The sequence below is a fragment of the Triticum aestivum genome, chromosome 3B, assembly GCF_018294505.1.
Source record: "Triticum aestivum cultivar Chinese Spring chromosome 3B, IWGSC CS RefSeq v2.1, whole genome shotgun sequence".
In the NCBI taxonomy this organism is placed as follows: Eukaryota; Viridiplantae; Streptophyta; class Magnoliopsida; order Poales; family Poaceae; genus Triticum; species Triticum aestivum.
Genome location: NC_057801.1, coordinates 815,953,819 through 815,969,838, shown reverse-complemented (window position 1 = coordinate 815,969,838; position 16,020 = coordinate 815,953,819).

Below are 16,020 nucleotides of genomic sequence, written 5' to 3'. Positions count from 1 at the left end.
GTGGCCCAGCCGAAGTAGAGGAAGCCGAGGGCGCCGCCATCGAAGCCACCGGGCCTGTCGAACGCCGAGTGGAGGGTGGAAGTTCAGTTGCGCGAAGCAGTCACCGCCGACAGGCGGAACAGGGCGCGCGCGACAACGCGGCACGCGCGGCGGCGTCTTCCTCATCGGTCGACCAGGCGGGGATGAATCCACCCGTCGTCAGCCACGCCCAGTACGCGCCCTGGGGACAGCAAGGCGCCAGATCTCCATGGGGTTCATCGTCGCCCGGCTACGCCGACGGCGACGCGCACGGTGGGTTCAACCCAAACGTGACCTTCCCTCATGGTCACCCCGCTACGCGCACGCCCTCGCCCGCCTTCGTGGGCGTACCCTCCATACAACTACTCGCCGCCCGCCTCCTACACGTCCACACCGACGCCCCATCTCTACCGCGGACCACTGCCCTTCTCGCACCTCGGCGACATGACATGACAAGGCCAAGGAGACATACAAGCCAGACGCGACGACTCCGGGCGCGTCAGAGGGACGGCCGGACGGCCACAAATTGGCAAAGAAGGGGAAAAGCGTCGACGCGGCAACCGCGCGAGTGCAGGAGTCCATCGAGCATTGCCTCGCCGACGCCCAGGCCCGGGCCGTCCTACGCGAAGAGAAGACCGAGGCGCAGTGGTCGTCGCTAATGAAGAACAACGCCATCAAGCTCGACCTACTCCGGACGAACGTCGCCGCGAAGAAGAGGAACACCGACATGGCTTTTCTGATGAGCGGGGCGGGCATGCTCCAGAGCAACGACGAGAAGCTCAAGGCGTGGTTCCTAGTGCAGCGCGGCCTCATCCTGAACGAGCTGCCGACGGCAACGCCGACGACGCCGACGACGCCCACGACCACACGGACGCCGACGACACCGAACGACGCCTCTACATCGCCGCCCAGCAGTGCCGAAGCCGCGCCGACGCAGCCCTGCACCGAAGCAGCTCCGACAACGACGAGCCCGCGCACGCCGACTCCGCCAACGCCTGGAGCCGACCCCACCGAGTGAATCGGTGCGCACGGCGGCGCTCTGTTTTTTGTAACGCCAGAGTACGTCCGTCCGATCGGCGTCTTTTGAGAGCGGGAACAACCAAGTTTGAATTTCCCGCATCAGTCCTGAGAGAATCTCCGTCCATCACTTTCTCTTGAAGATGGTGGCGAGTCGAACCCGACACCGGCTGATGCTCTCAACTTCTACGGATTATCATGGTGGTAAACATCACATCGATCTTCTTCGCTCCCAAACGCGTCACTCCAAATCGGATTTGGGTGGTCAAGGGTGGAAGGTTGAGCGCTGCTCCTTTTTCTTTTTTCATTTTCATGGATGAGAGCCAATTATCCTCTATATGCCGACATAGGTGCTTATGTAGTCTTTATCCGTTAGGAGTGTGGATTTTGTGATGCAGGGCCGGGGTAATTCCTTTTCAGAAGAAAAAAAAGGAGTGTGGATTTTGTGCTTTGGGACCGTATCCCCCATTTTTTGTGGTGCTCCTTTCATTTTAGAAAGCTTAGAAGTGAGCTGAAAAGTTTTTTTCTTTCAAAATTTACATAATGCCATTTCTGGTCTGGTCAAAAATAAGTAAAAAAATGAGCAACTAAAATAGCAAATTAACCTTTTGACAAACGGTTTGAGCTTGTTCTTTTCCACAGCTTGCAAATGAATTGGGAGTTTCACAAAACTAGAAATCCGGAAACAAACTTGGTTTTTCATTGGATTTTTCGGACGAGTTCAAATTCACCTCTTGAGAAGGGGGCATGGGCTCCTGAGCACACTTATGCTTAGTGCTGAATAAAACTTCCTAATCGACTTACCTTTTGGGGATCTGCCGGTGGAAATCGTGAGGCTATGGACGTGGCTAGGATGTCAATTTTATTTTGAAAATAATCCAAATCTACTAACAAAGTTCATCGAAAGTACAAAGCAAATGTCAATCTTACTCATGCAATGGTAAAATATTTTTTTTATAAAAGATGATCAAGAACTATTGTAAAGGTTCATAAAAAATACGAATGTGATGAAAAGCACACACGTCAAGGAAATCCCAAATAACTAGGTAGGTGTAAACTATTAACCAGAAATCCCACGTCAAGGAAGCTAACAAACATAGAAAGCGCATAGCTCCCCTAAACATAGAAAGCACACACGAACAGTAGCTAGGTGACTCGGATTAGCAAGACTTGACCCGTCGTCGTCGTCGTCGTCAGCATAAGAGAGAATCTCCGTCAATCGCTTTCTTTCTCTGGCGGTGAGCTGAACCTGACACCCATTTCGCCGGGAGAGTAGCTGGCTAGTTGTCTATCCGGTTGATAACAAAAACAACTGGAGACATATCAAAATGAAGAAAACTTTGCTTTTAATAAATACATGATTTTCGATCGTAGCGGGAAAAGGAGGAAACCAGATTCTCAAATTTAAAGTGACAAAACAGAATTTCATACTCGATCTCATAGATCCCTACAGAATTATGCGGGAGCACACACTCAACCTTTGCATAGGTAGAATAGAAAAGGCTTCGTAGTTGTCTAATCCTTCTTGCATTAAAAATACATTCTCGCCTAACAATTAGTAATTATTAGTAAATCAATATAATACAAAATAGGTTAAGGGCAAGGACGTCATGTATTTGACCACGCCGACCAACTTAACCAAACGTGTGTTATTCTACAAGCAAGTAGAATTAATCACTCAATACAGTCCGTCCACTCCTTATAATAGTACTGGACTCAAATTAAATAGTAGTAGCTGATGATTTGAAATCGATTTGTTAACCAGACGTACACGCACACGCTTACGGAGGGGCATCACGGTCCTCCATCCCATAATATAAGAACGTTTTTGACACTGAATCCATCGAAGCGGCAGCCTTTCGTGACAGCGGCCGGTGCCGCGCTGGTGGTCTGCGCCTTTTGGTCGCTGCCCGGCCGTGCGTGTGCCATCCAAGACGATCTCACTTTTCCTTGCCAACTTTTCAAGGCTATGGGAAAGGATGGGGTCCTCCTCGAGATCTGAGTTGAAATACGTAGCAGGAAATCAAAATGGTTATTTGTGAGAGAAGAATTTTGATAGTTGGTTGCACATCGAATGAATTACTTAACGTATAGATATTTATTTTTTCAGGAACACCGTACAGCTATTTTCCTAAATGATAAGACAAATACTCTATATGGTTTATACAAATACCGTATACATGTTACAACACATATTCTAACACCGAACATATGTTTTTTTTTTGCGGGAAACACCAAACATATGTGACCTCGAGCTGTTCAGAATGAAGTGACAGATGCATGCACGGCATGCAAATCTTGCTCGCTGTCCCGGTTAGGTTAGGTGATATAACCACTTGTTATCTTTCCCATTTATAATCACACTGACCACAACGTATTTGTCCGGTTGTGCGCCGTGATCATGTGTAATCATATAATCTAATGCAAGTGTCACGTAATCTAACTTCAGGTCCTGTACGGAGGAGTACGTGACAAGACAAAAAACAATCAGTGATCAAATTAAGACGCCTGTTTTTTGGGTTTTAGTCGCAGGGACAAAAACGTCGTCCATCGATCCGCATGCTTACGTGAACCTCACTCCAACAGATGATGGATCATCATCGTTATCTCATTTGTTCCGGAAAAAGTGAACATCACTATCATGATATGAGGAAGCATGTGATGGATTAATCTGTAATATCTCCGTAGTTGATCTTTCAAAAAAAAAAATATCTCCGTAGTTATACATAATAAAATATACACTATAGGAAAAAGTGTCACTTGTTCGTTGTTTTTTGCCACTAGTCTGGCATGTCATACGAACCTAGCGGAAACATGGCAAATTAGAGAAAAATGAAAAAAAAATGTGGGGATTATCTTTGTGTACTTATTTAGTTGACATGCCTAATCATTTTTTTAAACGAAGGCTCGCGAAGAGCCCGGCTTTGAATTACAACAGACAACCCAACTTACAGCGGTCAGAACGATACAACGGGGAACACTGAAAAGCCTACTCACTACAACCTCCACAAGCCGCAATCAGCTAGTAAAGGCCAAGCACTCCACACTAGGATCATATGTAGAAACGGAGCAACACATCAGGACATAGCCGACCTTCGAGGATGGACCGTGCTCCAGGAGCACCTAGAGAAGAGAGGAACCAACATCTTCCCTCTCAATCACCGAAGAGGGACCCTTCCCCCTCGCCATGGCTCATAGGCGCCGCACCGTCGGGATTTCGAGAAGCTCACCCTAGAGTTGAAAGAATGTCTCCCTCGCCTCGCAAGGTGGACATGGGATGACCACATCGATTTGGGATATACCTCGTCGGCTGCTCCGCCACAATCCATGCCCAACTAGTTGGAGAGAAGCTTTAAGGAATCGGACGCCGCAGAGGAGGTAGCTCAATCCCTCTCCAGCAGAACCTCACGACCGAGCCCCGCACCCTTGACGACGCCTCCAGCAAGGTCACGACGCGCAAGGCGCCGCCGCCGCCAAATCCGCCGAGGATAAGGTTTTCACCCGGGCAGGGGGATCGGGGTGGAAAGCAGGGGACCTCGGCTGCGCCCCCATGGAGGAAAGCAGCGCCCTTGGGCGTTGCCGCCGCCGGGCCGGCCGGATCGGCCAAAGTTTCCCCCGGTTTCCCTAGCTGACCACCAACACACACCAACGCCGGAGCCAGAAGACGCTAGCCCACACCGGAGGCGAGAGAGAGGCATCAGGGGAAAGGGATTTCGCACCTCCAGATCTGACGAAGCAAATCATGTCGCAGCCCGATTCCACCAGCCACCCGCCGCTCGCGCGGCCGGGCGCGCTGGCCAGCACCCCCTACGAACGCCGCCCACCGCCCAACGACGTCGCCTCTTCGGCAAGGGCCGCCGCCCCAGGAACCACGGGCCTCCAAGAGGGGCAGGAGCGCCGAGATCCTCGCCGCCACCTTCACCGGCGTCCGCGCGGACTTCCCGGCGGCCGTCTCTGGTAGCGGCGAGGGGGAGGAAGGGGGTGGCGGCGGCGGCGGAACCCTAGTCGCCCCGAGTCGCCCAAGGGGACGACGCGAGGGCCGGGGGGAGTCGGGCCGAGCGGATTTCAAAAAAAAGAATAGATGGCATCATTCCTGTTAATAGGATTAGACGACCCCCTACAAAAAAGAAAGAAAAAAAAGAAAGAGGATTAGACGACAACTAGATCGGTGATTTTTTTAGCACCGATCATATGAACTGAATTAATGAACCCTCGATCCTGCCCTACTAGGAGATTGTCGACACATATTTCTGCATGTATTTTGTACTACTGTAAAAAACGCTCTTAACGAAGGCTTTTTGAAGGCTTTTTGCACGATGCATATGTAACTATGTAAGTTGACCTGAGCTAAGGACTATGTCCGGGCCAGCCAACAAGTACTACTATATATCAACTTGAAGGTGGATATTGTAAAACAATTAGATGGAGGTTGACCTGGCCAAAAGATTCATTTATTTTGACCAACAACCAATGGCTAGCTAGCTAAGCTAAAGTTCCTTCATTTTGACTTTGCGTTCTTAGTAGTACGACTTTGTGTTCGTGGCGATAGAATATGCAGAGTAGAACGTGTTTGGATGGAGCATGGTTAAGACAGAAGTCGGCTGATGAACCAGCTACCGGAATAAATTTCTGCACACTTTTGAATTCATCTTCCACATACTTATATTTGTTTTTTAATTCATCTGCACACTAGTTTATTTTATAACTATAACTTATATTTATTTGTTGTTGGTCAACCCAATGGCCAGCTGAGCTAAAATTGGGTTGACCTCTAAACTAGGTCTGGCCTCTGACCTCGTTTAGGCCATAGCCCAAGTGATCCTCAGGCCCACTAGTTTTTTTTTATTTTGGTGAAGTCATCATCGAGTAACCCTCGTTTCTGTTCAGTGCATCCTCTCAGGCCGTACTAGTAGACGGTGACAACAACTTCTCTTTTTTCCCGCTGTCTTTTGAACAAGGGCGCCGTTACCCAAAATGTAGACACGCATGTGCCTCTTTGGTCAAGTGAAAACGCGATGGCACTTCCCGGTTCTATGAGTAAATTGCGCGAAACCACCACTTTGAAAGCTAGCTTTGCAGAAAATACTATGTTACATTTCTGTTCCAGAAAACGCCACATCTTGTGTAATCGATCTGCAAAAGCACTGGTCGGCGGATTAGTGTCGTATAAGCGCGTTTATGACAGGTGGGTCTCTATTTTTGCTTATGTGGCATAATTTTTCATGCCAAATGAGTTTTTATTTATATTTACAAACTAGTCCTAACAATTTTATATAGACACCCCTTAATCAAAAATAAAAAACACAATTAGGCCCCCATGGCTCGCGCGAGCATAACAGATTCCCATAGGTCCCGTCGCCGGCGGGAGGGCGCGCATCGGGGTATAGGAGGAAGGCGCCTTCTATGCACCAGGCCGTGGAGGCTTAGGGCATCGGCTGGAGCACAACCACCTCAAGCTCCTCGGCCGGCCAACTGCACCTCGTCGGGATGGCCTGCGGAGGGAGCAGCGACCGCGGCCTGCGGAGGAAGCGGAAGGAGTGGGTTTGGCGGCCTGAGCAGAGGGAGCGGCGGAGGCCTGCAGATCCAGTGCCCGGCGACGAAGATGGCAGCCTGCGGAGAGAGCAGCGGCGGCGGCCCACAGAGGGAGCAGCGGCGCGGAGATAGTGGGAGCGCCCCGCAGAGGAAACGGCGCGGCAAGCTAGTGGGAGCCTGTGGAGGGAGCGGCGGCCCGCAGATCCGGTGCCCGGTGGCGACGGTGGCGGCCTGCAGAGTGAGCGGCGGCGGCGGCGCTGAGCTAGTGGACATGTGTGTGCGAGGGGAGGGTCTGTTTTTCTTTTTTCCTTTTCTTGACGGAAGAGGAGGGTCTGGTTGGCATAGGGGGAAGAAAGTTGAGTTTTTTTTTTGCTTTAAACCCAAACAGTCATGCCACGTAAGCAAAAAAGGGACCCACATGTCATAAACGCGTTTAAGCAAGTCTAATCCACCTATCAGTGTTATTTGCCAAAAGATTACGCAAGACATGGTATTTTTTGCAAAAAAATATAGCGTAGTGTTTTGTGCAAACCGAGCCTCCAAAGCGATGGTTTTCTGCAATTTACTCCAGTCCTACGGTTGAAAAATGAACCGTGAGCGAAACCGGCCAACCTTCTCCGGCTCTGCCCTACCGGATACCGTAAGTCTTCTCGGCCTCTCCAGACGCGTCACCCAGAGTAGATTTTGTGGTGGAAAGTTGAGCACTTTGCTCCTACCTTCTTCGCGCTCAAGGATTGCCGCCAACCGACGCACTCCTAGCTTGGTGAATCTTCTTTCCGTTGCGGGGGCGAAACATACGTACGTGCAAAGCCGATAAACTGCATTGGCTGGCATGCCGACGCGCTCGTAGCTAGCATCCTGAATAATCGACTCCTTCCCTTTTCGCAGACCGGTGGAAATTTGAGGGCAATGCCTATGCATGCATCTAGCTAGCTAGGTTCCTCTCTCATCAATCAAATCAAATCAAAGAAGGAAAAAAGTTAGGCTGTCTTAGTCGTGCACTGTCAATTAGGTGTAGTGCCCAGTCAAATCTAACCACGCATCCCACGTCAAAGAACTAGGAGTAATCAACATCAAAACCCACGGATCAAAACTAGTTAAACAACTCGGGCTAGCTGACGACGAGACTTGACGCGTCATTATCTCTCAAGTGAGAGAACCTTTGTCCATCACTTTCTCTTGAAGATGGTGGCGAGTTGAACACAACACGGTCCGGTGTTCTCAACTTCTACGGACGGTCATGATCTTATTCGCTTCCAAATGCATCACCCCAAATCGGATTTGTGGTGGTCGATGCCGGAAAAATGAGCGTTACTCCCCTTTTTTTCATGGATGAGAGCCAATATCTTCTATATGCCGACATGCATGCATACGTAGTTTTGTCCGTTAGGAGTGTGGAATTTGTGCTTCGGGAACATATGCCTTTTTTAGTGTTCCTTTTCTTATGTTAGAAAATAAAATTGAGTTCACAAGTTTACAAAAAAACAAAAAATATACAGTGTGTGTGTGTGTGTGGATATTACAGTAAATCATTTGCCAGCAAATCTTTCCAAAAAAGTAAGGTTTAGTTACGGTTTGGATGGGGCCAGGAAACCATTCATTTGCGGTTTGGTCAAAAGTAAATAAAACAAGCAGCTAAAATAGGAAATAATCTCTTGACAAACTGTCTGAGTTTGTTCTTGTTCCACAACTTGCAAATGAATTGGGATTTTCACAAGACTTAAAATCTGGAAACATACTTGATTTGTTAACATGTGAATTCATTCTACGAGTTCAAATTCGTTTCTCAAAAAGGAGACTCCTGAGGACACTTGTTTTTTTTTCTTATATGTTAGCTGAATCAAACGTCCTAATCATATTCCCTCTTCGCTGTCTGCCTTGCTTCTGGTGGGAATAATAAGGCCATGCATGTACTTAGCTAGGATGTCGAAAAAGGATTAAGATCATTTCGCAAAAAAAGAAGAAGAAAAAGGATTAAGATCTATTATAATTATTCTTAGGAAGTACACAATGCTAACTAGCTAGGTGTAAATTAATAGACAGACATCATACGTCAAGGTCTACAAGATCTTAACAAACAAGGAAAGCACATATCTTCCCTAACAAGAAACATGAAAAGCACATACGAACAGTAGGTGACTCGGATTAGCAAGACTTGACGTCTTGACGCGTCCTCGCCGTCATCGGCTAGCATAAAAGAGAATCTCCACCAATCGCTTTCTATCTTTGGCGGTGAGCTGAACCTGACACCATTTCGCTGGACAGAGTAGCTGTCTATAATTTAACAAGAACAACTGGGGACATTGATAAAATAGAAAAAAAAGGTTCGTTGTTGTCTAATCTTTTCGTTCATTAAAATACATTCTCGCCTACTTATTTCTAAGTATAATAATGAGGAGGATAAGGGCAAGGACGTTGTCGTCATGGATTTTGACCGTGCCGGCCGACTTAACCAAACTCGTGTGTTATTTTAAACAAAAATGCTACACCTGCGTACACTTACGTTCCCACCTTACGTAAACTTCCTAACTAATCTCTCCACCCCTGATTTCAACTGGATGGGCCTCCCTCCTCTAATTTCGCCCAGCAAAAGATGCCACCTGGCCTATTACGTTAATTACGTAAGATTGCTTACGTAGATGTAGCATTGCTGTATTTTAAAACAAGTACGGAAGAATTTGTCACTCAATATAATCCGTCTAGTTATTGAACTTCAAAAAATTAAACAGTACTCCCGTTGTTCACAAATATAATATGTTTTGAATATTTTAATATAGACTAGTATATGAACCGAAGAGAATGAACAAACACACTATATACATTCGATCTAAAAAAAGGTCACTCCCTCTGATAAAAAATATTTTTGATCGTAGGAGTAAAACATGCTATATTTGTGAATGGAGGTATTAGCTGATTTGAAATAGATTTGTACATTGACGTGCAACACGCACGCGCGAGGCGATTGCGGCGGGGCATCGCGGTCATTCCAGCTGGGGCATGTGCTGTCGCTGTGAAATGCGGTTGTGTGAAACTATGAACTGGCTAGATCGCGGTCATTCCATCGAGGCGGCAGTCTTTTGTGACAGCGGCCGGTGCCGCGCTGGTGCTCTGTGCTTTTTGGTCGCGGCCCGGGCCGTACGGTAGCAATCCAAAACGTTCTCACTTTTCCTTGCGAACTTTTCAAGGCTAGATCCTTTTGGAGATCTGAGTTGAAATACCAGGAATGCAAAACAGTTATTTGCAGCCCTTTTTATTTCCATTGGTTGCACCAGATGAATTACATAAGGTATACTAATTCCGGACGGATGGAGTACTTAATTTCCGACAATTCCAGAAAAGTAAACGCCAGTAAAATCAAAGATTGAAACTGGTCCATCATGGATCATCGGCGCATGAAAGTCATATGAGTCGTTTTATGATTTGTTTTTATAATGGTGACACAATACCTATGTGCATGATTTTTCATAAATTTTCAACACTTTGAAATGCAAATTTCCGGTTTGAGCATTTCCTGCTTTCTCTTACATGTTTTAGTTTTTTTAGGTACATCCTTTTGTTTTTAGTACACGAGGGCGACCTGCCTGTTAGTGTTAAAAGGAGATGCATGCATGGCACTCCGTGTCCCGGTTAAGCCACCCAACCCGTTGTTGTCTTTCCCATTTATAATCACACTGACCAGAACTCATTTGGCTAATCAAGAGGGAGGTGGAGGGTTTCCTAGGTAGATTGTATAGGTGGGCTATGAGGGAGGAGTAGGGTACTGGCTTGTTAGTGGCATGGGTACGAGCTAAAAGCCGCACGGACATATACATGTAACTTGTCGTGGAGATTTTCTTTGCCTTTCTTCTATAATATATGATATTTGAGAAGAAAAAAAGAACTCATTTGGCTTAATTAGGACACCTGCTGGCATATACGTACTCCTCCAACGGATGGGTCGTCATCATTATCATCATGCTGATCGATAATTGTGCATAATGATACGCTCTACATGAAAATAATTTGTGGGCATCGGCCTTCAGTTGACAAGACTTTCTTTCTCTGAGCATCTCTTTCTCCTATGAACAGGATCTGATAAGGTACACTAGTGATCGATGTTTGTTAGCTTCACGTCACCGATCTACAGTATGAACTAAAGGTAAATGGCAGCGTAACAATACTGCACAACTAGTCTAGAAAGAAACTACCAACCCAATTGCCTAGCAGCATTTTCTGAAAGAAGTTTTTTTTTTAAAAAAAGCTGAAGGAAGGGTTTTTATATGGTGCAAATGTAAGTTGACCTCACCTAAAGACTATGGCCGGGCCCCGGTCATCGAGTGCCACCATACACCAACTTGTGGGTGGATACTGGAAAACAAATGAATGTAAGTTGACCTGTCCAAATGAAAATCCATTTTTCTTTACAAACAGCATGTGCCTTCATTTTGATGCTGCGTCCAAGTCAATATTATATGCAATGTAGAACGTGTTTTAGGCATAATTAAGAGGCACAATCACACAAGTCTGCTGGGAAAAGAAAACTTTGCAAACTCTTGAATTGTTCTTTGTAGGTGAAATGGCTGCTCTCCAAACTATGTTCGTGTCAGGGGTGGCACCTCCAGGAGGACGGGATGTGTTTCAATTTGTTTTTTCATTTTTTTTTTCATTTTGCTTTTGCGAAGTTTCTTCAAATCACTTTTTTTTAACTGCCACCTCGCCCGCTTTGCGTGGAGCGCGGGTAGGGAAGCTTTTGCCCAAAACTGGAACCTGCACTCCAGAGGGGAGTTACGCACCATTCTCAGCGCCCATAGGGGTGGTTTTGCTCGAGTCCCTTGGTGTTGCGTAGGGGCGCTGCTGTGGTCTCTTTGGACCACCCGTAACAAGATTACTATCGAACACAAGTTTCCCTCTCACCCTGCTGATATTATTTCCAAATGCCATTTGTTCCTTCAGACCTGGATGCCGTTGGGAAAACGGCGGGACACTGAGCGGATGGAAGAAGCCATGGAGAGGATCCACGCCATCCAGATTGCTGCTCGTCAATGATCCTCATGGATGTTTTGTGGGAGTTGTAACTACTCCTTGTCTGCTGTTTCAGACTTACTATGTTCCTTTTAGGCTACCGGCGGTTGCATGTTCTAAGTTTATGGGCTAGGCCCTGTGTTGTGTTTCCTGTTCTGACTTTGAATGCTGCCTGTTTGGTGGGCTTCATTAAATTTAAAGCTGGACGCTCCTTGCGTCTTCGTTCTAAAAAAAGTTTCTTCAAATCTATGTTTTTTTTTTCAATTTTGTGAGTTCTTTTAAGGACAAACTTTTTTTAGATCCATGAATGTTTTTTTCAATTCATGAACTTTTTTCATCTAATTACGTGAACTTTTTTCAAATCCACGAACATTTTTTTCTAAAATTTTGAACCTTGGTCCTAAACATCATGATTTGTTTCTTCAAATCAGCGAAACACATGAACTAGTTTCCAATTGATGGCCTATTTTTCAAATGCGAGAACTTTTTTTGAACTCATGAACTTTTTCGAGTTCGTGGGCTTTTTTTGAACTCATGAACTTTTTCGAGTTCATGAACTATTTTCCAAATCCATAGAACGCACGAACTTTTCTCAAATTCATGAACCTTTTTTTCAATTTTTGTGAGCTTTCTCAAACTCATGAACTTTCTGCAAAGGTCAACGGTTAATGTTCATTTCCTTTTTAGATTTATGATTTTTTAGATTCATATTTCCCCCCTAAAGTCAACGGTCAACCATAAACTGTCAACCAGTTAGTGTCTCACCCTAGCAAAATTAGCAAACGAGCGAAATTAGCGATTGTGCGTACCTGTTGGTGGGTCAGCCCACTGCAGCACAACGCGTGAGCGCCATGTCGCCAAGATGGAATAAAGTTGTCCCTGTCTAGCCTCCGTCCTGGTGGTGCTTCTAGCGCCATCGAAGGGCGTTTGGAGGTTAGTCTCTAGCAGGTCTCGCGGGATTTGATCGGTGTTTGTATTCCATGGATCCGCTTGGATCCGGTCTTTGTTCGTCCATGTTCGTGTGTCTACAGGCCGGTTCTTTCCGATCTACGTTTCTCTTCATCAACGGTGTTTGCTGTTCTGGTGCGCTGGTCCTCTGGGGCCTTATCAGGACGACTTCTCAACTGTCTACTACAATAAAGTTTGCCCTACTCCGGTGATGGAGTGACGATAGCGGTGGCGCACTTTCGACTCACTCTAGTGCTTGCAGTCGTCATTTGTATTAACTTGACAGTTGATGAATAGATCAAAAGGTTTCTCAAAAAAAAAATATAACAATCACATTAAAAAAGTAACAAAAAACACATTGGCTAGTCCACTAGATTTATCGGGCCGAAATAGTTCACTTCATTCACATGGCTCGATTAAGGAATGACCCGGATCTTTTTTTTCCGAAATGAATGGTCCTACTCGATTGACTGTTAAGTGCGTGTATGTACATGTAGCTAGGTTGTCTTAATCGTGCAATGTTAATTAGGTGCTATACCACCTAACTTATAATAGCCGGACATCCCACATCAAGGGACTACATGAAGAGCACGGATGAGCGGTAAATAATTCGAATCTAATCTCATGTCATGAGAGTAGGATTTCCATCAATCGCTTTCTCTTGAAGGTGAGCTGAATATGACACCAGTTGGCCGGAGAGCCTAGCCGTGTCCGTCCAATGAACAAGGAACTGACAAAATGTGTTGTTAGTTGTCCAAATCTTCGTTGCACTAGTAGAAAACGGCCCATTAATACAAGTTCCAGAGGGTCTACGTAAGCAGCACTTGTTAGTTGTTCATTCTATCGTTAAGCATTAGCTAGCAGAAAAAAAAAGTGCCTAGGTAAGCAGCATGTTTTTCAAATCCATTTCATAGGCAGAGGAGCTAGATAATTACCCATTAAAGGCAAGTACTATAACAAATCAATTGAACTAATCTCCTTATTTAAATTTTGAATCACAAATTTAAAACGATCTTAATTTTCAAAGGCTATGTAAGGCAAAGTCCTTTAGGAGATTTTCTTCTTGTTGCCGACTCGTCCTTATCTGTTTGGAGATATGGGTTGCAATACTTTGTATAGAAAATGCTTATTTGTAGCCTTATCTCTTTATTGAACTTACCAAATCTTACTTGTCTAAGAATTAGTCCAGTTGACACCACCAAAGATTGTTGGTTTGACTTTGAGATCAGGGAAAAATCTGAAGTCTAGAAGGAAAAATAAAACAATTCTTTGCACTAAATGGATAAACTATATCACTTAAGTTTCTACATTTTTGTATAATCATTCGAGAATTAGTTAGATCTCAGTCGACTTGGACAATATTATATTTTTACTAGATGAATAACTTTATATAACATGTTAAATGTGTTCTAAATTATTGTAAATGGCCACAGAAAAAGAATACTCATGGTTTGTGTGATTTTTAAAAAAAATTAGCAACTTGTACTACTACCTCCGTCTAAATGAATAAGTCATTCGCGTAGTTCTAGGTTATCGATTTGAGGATTTAAATATGTGTTATATGTCATGAAAATTATATCACTAGATTTGTACACGGATGTAGTTTCTAAATATATATTTTTTGTCACATATAATATATATTTAGATAGTTAAATCGTCAACCTAGAACTATGCAAATGACTTATTCACCGAAACGGAGGAAGTAGTGTTTTTCGCATTTTTCTGAATTTTAGATATATATGTGTTGCAAAATTACAAGGGAAAAGATTAACCCAATACCTACATGTATGTGTGTACAAAACATAGAAATACGGAGTTCCAGTGAGCAATTTCCTGCTTTCTCCTGCACACATTTGATGTTTTTAGTTTTTTTTTCATGAAAATGTTTCTATCTTTATTTTTTTATATTTTGGCGATGCAGCTGTCACAATGAAGTGACAGTTGTGATAGATGCATGCACGGCACACAAGTCTTGCTCGCTGTCCCGGTTAGGTGCTGTCCTTTCTTTTTGGGTCCGAATAACTGCCACACGTGTGGCGTCGATAGGAACCCGCCCGCACGCCTCGTGCGGCATAGACGGGGATCGGCCCGCACGACCACGTCCGAGCGCACAAAAGCACGGCCCGCACGTCCGGTGTGTGGCAACCCCGCCCGCACTGCCCCGTCCGGGCCAGAAGACCGGCTGCCCGCACGACCCAGCCGATCCACGCCTCCGATCCATCCCCTCTCTCGTACGCCGCCATCGTCCCCCACCTCTCGAACCCCGACATTCGTCGCCGGCCATCCCTGGTTGCCATGGCAACCAGGGCAGATCCGTAGGGCGCTCCGACCCCAAACCACACCCTAACCCTTCCCATCCCCAGCCGCCCACTCCAATCCAGCCCTCCAGACACGATCAACTAAAACCAGGTGAAAATTCTCGATCTCGTCCTTCCCTCTCATCCTTAAGGCTGAAAATCTCCCGATCTTGTACTGGGTCCATACTATAGGGGTAGAACACTGCATGGTTCGGTGTATATTCGCAATTGCCAGGAAGAATACACCAGATCTGCCATGTACTACGTTTGAGGTTAACTTAGGTGCCTAGTTTAGGCACTAAGTAGTTGGGTATGAAATGGATGAGTAGGAATCCCTAAAAAAGGGCAGGAAGGACGATTTTTTGAATGAAGAGGGTGGGAAAAAATAATTGCCACTTGTGTGTAACGACAGTTGCAGCTTGTGTATGATGCCAAATTGCCACCTATTTTGACCTGTTGCTTGCCATCCCTATCTTCCATGTGCAAGCAGCAGAAGAATACAAATTCTTGTGGATTATTGATGCCTTTTTGATCATCCAGTGATTGAGGAACATGTCGGAAAAGAATCTAGACGCGGAAAGGATGAATCGCGAAGGTGGCGCTGATGCTTGGGGTTCTCAAAGGCCAGAAACACCGCCTTGGGATGCAGCAGAGTATAGTCAATTCATCTCTGCAGGGCCGTTGCTGCCACTACTAGAACAGTATGCAGGCGTAGGTATGATGCGTGGTAACAAAAAGAAGAGAGCAGTTGCCAACTTCGCAACGATGAAGATGACATTCTACTTATGTCCTACACTCCCATTTTTTTGCAGGTTCTTATGACCAAAACACTCTCAGGGGGGCCCCATGGCAAGTTCAGTCACAAGGCGCTAACACTGACATATTTACGGGCAACCAACCTCAACTAGCTAGCATGGCTAATCAAGGTAATGCAAAACCAAAAAAAAACACATACTGCCATGGACGTGAAAAATGGACATGCAAAAAAACTGTCAAGAGGACTCACGAGTTATCACGGGTGAAAATGCAGGGCCTTCATGCAGCACGTGACATCAGCCAGCACCCATGTACCTGCCATCGACGTCATACACAGGTCAGTCCATAAAAAAAGTGAAGTTGCGGATGTTCAATTAGCAGAAGGGGCATAGTTGGCAGCTCCAAATTGCCATGACTGGACTTCTACAATTGCCATGAATTTAAAACTACA